The following is a 7,820-nucleotide window of genomic DNA, read 5'->3' on the forward strand; positions in this document are numbered from 1 at the left end:
AACTACAACAATTATAGTTTAATATTAATCCTTTTTAAATGGGATTATATTTAAACAATAATATTAATTTATATCAATTAAGTTGATTTTATTAATAAAATAATTTAAAAATTATGGTTATATAAGTAATAATAGACTTAAATTATAGCTATATATATAATGTATGATAATAATAATAGTTATTATTAAATAACTGTCAATTAATTTGGTGATTAATTAATAAATAAAAATTTTGAAAATAAAATTTACTCTCTAAATTTGAATTAGTTAAAAATAACTAATTATTAGTTAAATCGTTGCTCACGATAAGTTATCATATATAACTATTATTTAATTTGTTAATTAATTACTTAATAAATTAAAATTAATATACATAATTGAATGTACAAGCTTAACTACAAGTCGGCCGACACAAATCGGCTAGTGTGCGCTGGGCCTTAGTAAAGCTAACCCGCTTTCCCAAAAAGCGTACTCGTTCACCCTTCGAGAAGCGAACGGCTCACTTTCCCAGCGGTCAAACAGCTGACTCTCATTTAAGAGAACTGCTTTACCGGCGGGTTAAGCGGTTCTCCTTTTTTTTGTCCGTGTAGACATAAAATACGTGAAAATTAATAAATTTCAAGTACTTTAAATACAATTTTCTTTAATATTGGGAGAAAATTCATGATTTTGCTTCCTCGTGGAAGAAGCTTTGTAGTCCTTTCGTTTATAAAACTTTTCAAAGTGGCGGAAAGAAATTTTTTTCTTTATAGAAACATGTTATATGAGATCCTGATCAATTGTCCGGATGTATGCATGTGTGTGTGTATGTGTGTGTGTGTGTGTGTGGATCCCTTTTTTGTTTAGAAGATAACTTTAACAGGTTTTAATGGATTTAGATAAAATTTAGTAGGCTCATTTATCATATTAATATCTCAAATCTGATCAAAGGATTTTAAAAAATACTCAAAAAAAAAAATTTTATGGTCTTTTTTCCAAAAATTTTTTTTTAATCGAAAAAATTTTTAAATAGAAAAATTTAAGGTTATATAAAATAAAATCGTATTCTTTACGTCAAGACGAATCGATCGATATATATATATATATATATATATAAAGTATTCATTTGAGGTAAATTTAAAGAATTAATGAAAGTTAAAAATCAAAAATTCACATTTTGGTTATAAAATTTTGTGATTTTTTAAATTGAAGTTTATATATGAAATAATTGTATTCCTTACGTCAAGACGAATCGATCGATATATAAAGTATACATTTGAGGTAAATTTAAAGAATTAATGAAAGTTAAAAAATCAAAAATTCACATTTTGTCAATAAAATTTTGCTTTCTCCACGAGGAAGCAAATTTTTTTGCTGATCGTAAAGAGGAAGCAAAATGTTCATATAATGAACATCTGAATTTACAACTTGTTCCCTAAAAACAGAGGTACCCGGGTTCCTTATCCGCCTTTTAAGGGTGAAGAAATTTTGTTTATTATTTCTGAATACATAAACAAAAAGGTACATTATAAATAATATTAAAACTCTTTGTATGGATAAATTTGAGATGTCAAAAAGCCTTAGGTCGATACGATTTTAAAAGTTATGAATGTTGCACATGTTAATTTTGGGTGTCAGTCGGGATAAATTTTATTACTCCGTTGAGAAACTGCTATAGAGTTTCTTTCGTCCGATAGCATGAAATTGATACCAAGATAACCACAGAACGTACAGCAGCTTGTGAAAGCGCTTGACTGTGACTGTGTTAAAATTGAGTACCATTTGTCTTTAATTATTAAAATTTCGACATGCCTTAAATAAGAAGATTAAAAGAAATTGATTTTTTCTTGTTTGCTACTCTGGACCACATATTGTTGAGTCATTGCAATATTCCACCTAGATTGCAAGTGTTCCCAAACCGGGGAATAATTAGTAATGTGGCAAATGTTGCAGGTGCCAGTAGGAACATTGTGGCCAGGCTTTCAACCAATGATACCTTGCGGCAATGTTCCTAATAAAAAGAACATATATATATATGACGATTGACTACTCTGCAAATGTTATAAATGCATGAATAATATTGAGTCGACATTTTTATTTTGTATGGATTTACATGCAATTTGAATTAAATTACATTATGGCTAGTACTGTTAAATTTAAGATTCATCTTAAAATGGAATTTAATTTTTTACTGTGTGGTTAACAATGTCGATTGAGAATGTGGGAATTAGAAGTGAGAAGTAAGGAGTGGGAAGTGAGAAGTGGGAAGTAAGAAGTAGGAAGTGGGAAAGTTACGGAATCGACCCCAAGGACTAGTGGCATGTTGCAAAATTTTCAATTAACGCAGTACAACTTTCCTCGATCATTAAGCAACTCTTCTCCTGGTTCTGAACTGGCAGAAGAGGTCCTTGAGTTCGGAAAAGCCGCGACTTAGCCCGTCCTGCGCGTCGACAAAGTGAGGAGAAAATTTTCTTTCTTCTACTTTGTTGAACTAGCTATTTTAATTATGTGGTGAAGAATACTGGTAGACGAGGATCCGCGACTCGCTCGCTGGAAGGCACGGCTCCGAAAATTCATCCTTATTGGCATTTAAACCTGTTTGCAACAAGAATTGGAACGATTTTTCATGTTTCGGGGTTTTCTGTCATTGTGAAAAATCGCAATGTAGAAAATCTCCGATAAAGGGGAAAAAGATCACGAAGAAAGAGTAGAGCTAGGAAGACAAAAGACTTGTAAAATCCCAGCCCTCAAAATCAATCTGTTCTGATAACGAAAGTAACATCTATTAAAAGGGACGAGAATTTCGCGAAACATTTCATTCCAGACTAAAAAAGTGCAGTAAAGCGTATAAAGACGACGTGCAACGAATAAACGAACGCACATTTCTTTGTAACATATAACCCGAAGTATCCGCTTCTAAACGTAGATCTAGTAAGCCAAAAGGAATTAAAAAAACTCTCATTGACCCTTGTAAGATCCAACTACTTGACTATAATTTAGAAATTCCTATCAGCCCTTCCACAAAGCAAAATTACATTTGACAATCAACACTCACGCAGGACTGTTCCATTCTGGGATACCTGTCGGAAGATTGCATAAACAACGAGTACGCATAAATTTTAGGCGTCGTGTATCTTACTGTCAACGAGACCGATATTTGCTTCCATGTTGTATAATCCTATTTCTCTCAGAATTGTTGCGTAGCACCAGGAATCTTGGGGATAAAAAGTACTGTTGAATTGGTGATTCCTGTCCTCTGTTAAAATAACTATAAAATTGTTGCAAGAACGAATTCCTTTTGCGGGTTAATTTAACTCACGAGGTTTAATACAAGAAGACGATTTAATGATAATAATAAATTAGTCACTTTCAATCGTTGTTGATTAAAAATGCATTTTTATCTAACGCAAGACGAGCTGAAAATACTACCGTTGCATCTTATAGAGTAAGCCGATATCATAACACCGACAATTAAGGATAGTCTTCCCTCACAACAAAAGGATATCCTGATGATATCCTCAGGATATCCTAAACTAATGTACGATATCCTGAAAACATCCATAGGATATCCTCAGAAAATCCAAACCGCCGTTACGTAGGATATTTTTGGGATTTCCTGGGGATATTTTAGGGATATCCCTGGGATATTCTTGGGATAAACTTGGTATATCGTTAAAATATTCTAGAAATATCGCTAAGATCTCCCTAGAGTATCATTATGATTCAAATTTTGACTATTTGAGATAGCAATTTTTTGATACAAATAGGTTTCCCGTGATTGTCAATCATCTTTCAAATCTGGGCCTTAAAGTTGATAATTAGAGCATATATGGGACTGACCGAATGAAAAATTTTTGTTCTAACACACGCACCGAAAGTACACCATTTCTTACCTGTGTAGCGGGAGAAAAGTATGTCTTTTCCGACGAGCGGGAGGGAAAGTTACTTTCCCTCCCGGTGATGTTGTTATTAGGTATTACATATTAATCAAACTACGAACAGTAGTGAGTCTCAAACGTCTTTTACACCACAAGTAGTAACTATACTACTACCAGACACAATCATACCATCATCAATAGTATCCACACTACCGCGTTTGTACTTTTGGTATACGTGTGTTAGAAAAAATAGTATGTGCAAGTCGGGAGGAAAATGATTTCCACGAGTGACAGGGACACTAGGGACAGGAGGAACAACTCGGCTGTTTGCCCACATGGAGCAATGGGTTAGATTGTGCCAAATAACATAAAATATGTACAGTTGAGCAAGTGTTTCATAGTTAGCGCTTGAGTTGGTTTCAAGAGATTTTTTAAAGAAAAAGTAGAAAAAAGAATTCTTGTAGACAAGGTAAATCATTTTAGATATCTTGGAAATACATCCAAAAAATATGTTTTCCATTTTTATTTAATTAATTTGTATGTTAGGGTCGTTTTATGGATACCTTAGGGACATTTTTAGGACGAATCAAGGATATTCTAACCCTTAAGATAATATAGACATACTGTGGATATCCTTAGGACGTCCTAATGACATCCCTAATTATTCCAGGGATATCCTTGGGACGTTCTAAGGATAACCACAGGATATTCTTATAATATCCGGGGAAATGATTAGGATATCTCTGGGACATTCTAGGGACATCCTTCGATATCCCTGGGATATCCCTAGGATATCCTAACCGCCGCTACTTTGGATATCCTTAAAGTATCCTTAGGATATCCCTGGAGTATCCCTAGGATATCCAAGGGATGTTTTTGGATTATCCTAGGATATCTGGTGCTGTGAGGGTTCGAACGAGGAAAATTGAAACAGTTAATCTTCCCATTTTAACGATCACAACAGAAAATATTGTCCTGGTAAATTTATCAAAAAAACTAACCACAGAGTAAGGATCCTTCAGCCTATTTCCATGTTTCCCCGCACTTTTGGGGTTGTGACTGGATGCCCTCGGGAAAGATATTTAGAATTATCCGAGAGAGCAGAAAATCTGGAAGAATTCCATCGATACCTCTACATTCATCATCTGCTGTCTCGTTGGTTAGCCATTCTTTCTGACTCCAATTCCGTTTTTTTGAAAAAATCAAAACTCTAAATGAAAAATTTTCCGAGCAACAAGATATCATCACAGAGTTGACATAGGAATTCAATCGACTGACATTAAGATAAAATCTTACGAATGTCCCCTGACCGGAAAATTGTAATTTTTTACCAATTTCAAGAACAAATAGCAAAGATTCATAATTTTCTTCATTTTCTTGCCATAGATAGTCTAGAACTAAGAGTCAGGTATTTCCACCTAGCGAAGCGTTAAGATAGAATAGAAAGAGATTTGGATTTTTACTTCAGATTAATTCGATTCGAAAGCGACAGAACCACTCAATTAAAGACATTCATTTCCGAGTTAGAATTTCTAATGAAAAATCTAAATTTGTAGTAGCGCAATACCCCCACTTCTCTGAGTCACGTGATATGGATGAGACAAGTTTTAAACCGATTTCTCCTTTTCTAACACCTTTAGAAGAAGTGTCCGAAAGGTAAGAAGGTCTATTTATTCTTGAGTACAGTAAGTTGAATAAAAGAGTGGAATTACCTCTGGCAAAAAAACCAACCAATTACCTCTTCCGGAAATAACAACTCAATCACCCCAGCCGAAGATAACCCGCCAGTCGTCCCGATCCAAGTGCAGGAAAATCTCGCGGTGGTACAGGAATTTTTTACGATGGAAATAAAGCATACCCATTAATATTCCGCCAGACCATATTCCATTGCATGTCTAATCTGGCGGAGAAGCTAATCCGACAAATCCCCGAGAAGGTGTAAACCCCAATATTTCCCTTGAGCAGCAAGCGATTAACCATGAAACAAGCGCGACCATGACCTCTGTTCTCGAATGTTTGACCCTGCAACAGAGTACCTATGATATTCCTGTATTCAACGTTCTGTTATATCATAATGCAACCCGTAATTGATTGCGCTATCGAGTCATTTATAAGGGGTTTACCGGAAGAAATGGCGACTTTTGAAGATACGTGAAATCTTGTCAACCTGGAAGAAGCACGCTACCACGCTATTCGTGCTAAAGAACGACATAAATATTCGGAAAATTCTCGGGCATCTTCTTATCACATCACGCGAGTAGAAGACCGTTCACGACCAACCAGCCCTTACTCACGACAGGTCATGGTCAGAAGACCATACAATTTTCAGAGAACACTGCATAGTGTTTAAAGCAGGAGCAGAGATCGAGGTCTCCCCAGTATTTTATCTGAAGGTACCCGAAGTGACATAACCAAGTTTCTAGTGGATCCAGGATCTAACACTAACCTCATTAAGATCTGCGCGTTGAAGCCTGAACTCTCACTTGTTAGAAGCAAGTGTCCCCTGTTGAAAATTCCTGTGAAGGAACACACACAGGATCCTATTTCGAGTTCCTTCGTAAGTTCCCTCGTTTGTTCATATGTGATTTACCACACAGGATCTTTTTGTAAAGGATCCTGTAAGGATCTTGTGTTTGAACTATCATGGAAGATTTTTTTTCCTCTGCAATCGGTATTTAGGTTAGTGTATTGTTTTGTGTATTGGTTAGTGTGTTAGTGTCTTTAACTTGCGTGCGTCGAACCCGGGTTCCATTCTCAGTCCCTCCAAATTTATTTTCAAAAAATTTCTCTAGAATACTAGAAATTGAAAAACAAGCAAACCAACAATGACATAAATAAAAAAAATTTAAATATTCTTAATTTTTATTTTTTGTGACATCCTTTGTAGCGTCCTACGTAGGAAACTATATACAAAACTATATAAACTATATCCTAATAAATTTGTTTTAAATGATCTCACGTGGGAAACTTTATAGGAATTTTCAATAGGGTCAACATACTAAGGATCACACGTAGGAATATATACTAGTAACGATGTAGGAACAACGTCATTAAGGAAACTTTAAAAGTTTCTACGTAGGAACACATGATACTTACCAAGAGTAAGGTACGTAGGAACACTCTAATAAAGAGTACTGCAGGTACGAACTTATGAAAGAAACTTCAAAGGATATCATGTAGGAACACACACTACTTACCAAAAGCAAGGTACGTTCGAACTTGTGAAAGAAACTTCAGAGGATACCACGTAGGAACACTCATTATTTAGCAACAAAAAGGTACGTACAAATTTGTAAATGATCTTATTAAGATTACCATGCAGGAACCTATTTAGAAACACTTTAAGAGTACTGTGAAGGAACACTTTTATATAACATTTCGTAAAAAGGATCCCGTAAAGAAACACACGGAAGATAATCTCTCGGATCCTACGTAGTATCTTACATTAAAATTTGTTCATAAACGAACTTGTACATGATCTTACACAGGAAAAATCGTAAGATCCCTTGTTGTAATTATTTTCAATATGTGGGAAACTATGGTAGTTCACACACAAGTTCCTTACAGGATCCTTTACAAAAGGATCCTGGGTGGTAAACCACATATGAACATACGAGGGAACTTACGAAGGAATTCGAAATAGGATTCAATGTGTGTTCCTTCACAGGAATTTTCAACAGGATTTAGAGATTACAGGAATCACGAATCACGCTGTTAAGACGTTAGGTACTTCACCTGGGTGAAGCTATTGTGTCTACTAGGGACGATTTTTGCCATGCAATGGCTATCAATATCAAATAATGACAGTACTTTGAGCAATATTAATAAAGATTAACTATTATTTTTTAATTGGAAAATTCAATTGGAAAAAATTTATTTAAAAAAAGCAGACATTTTTATTTATTATAAATTATCTCGAGGGTTGCAGAAAACTGAATGAAATTAGTTTTTCCTTATTTTTGG

The sequence above is a fragment of the Leptopilina boulardi genome, unplaced genomic scaffold (assembly GCF_019393585.1).
Source record: "Leptopilina boulardi isolate dan_hultmark-lab unplaced genomic scaffold, ZJU_Lbou_2.1 LbouV2_122, whole genome shotgun sequence".
In the NCBI taxonomy this organism is placed as follows: Eukaryota; Metazoa; Arthropoda; class Insecta; order Hymenoptera; family Figitidae; genus Leptopilina; species Leptopilina boulardi.